Consider the following 311-nt stretch of genomic DNA (forward strand, 5'->3'; position numbering starts at 1 on the left):
CTCTCTCCCCCCCCCCCCCCCCGTTTCTCTCTCTCTCTCTCTCTCTCTCTCTCTCTCTCCCGCGTTGACACATACATACGTACATGAGTAAAACATTCTCCACGAATCTACGCGTCGCATTTTTGCCACGTGTCGAACGATCAAAATGTATTCGTAGTTTAGCAATTAAATGATTTATGGTACGCGATACCAGTCTCTAAGCATAGTTTGTTCGATCTCTCGATCGTTCGATTCGGATCATCCGAAAATCGAATCTTCCATTTTGGGAGATCGAAGGAGTTTTGCCGATGAGAGCGAGTGACCGCTTTCGT

At 46.9% G+C, this 311-nt stretch overlaps 1 protein-coding gene across 1 annotated transcript in view; it reads left to right on the forward strand.

Annotated features, from left to right (window-relative positions):
• The window catches only part of LOC100740538 (histone deacetylase 4), a 27,625-nt gene that overhangs the window by 858 nt on the left and 26,456 nt on the right, over nucleotides 1-311 (forward strand).

Source organism: Bombus impatiens, unplaced genomic scaffold (genome assembly GCF_000188095.3).
Source record: "Bombus impatiens unplaced genomic scaffold, BIMP_2.2 scf_0361, whole genome shotgun sequence".
NCBI lineage: Eukaryota > Metazoa > Arthropoda > Insecta > Hymenoptera > Apidae > Bombus > Bombus impatiens.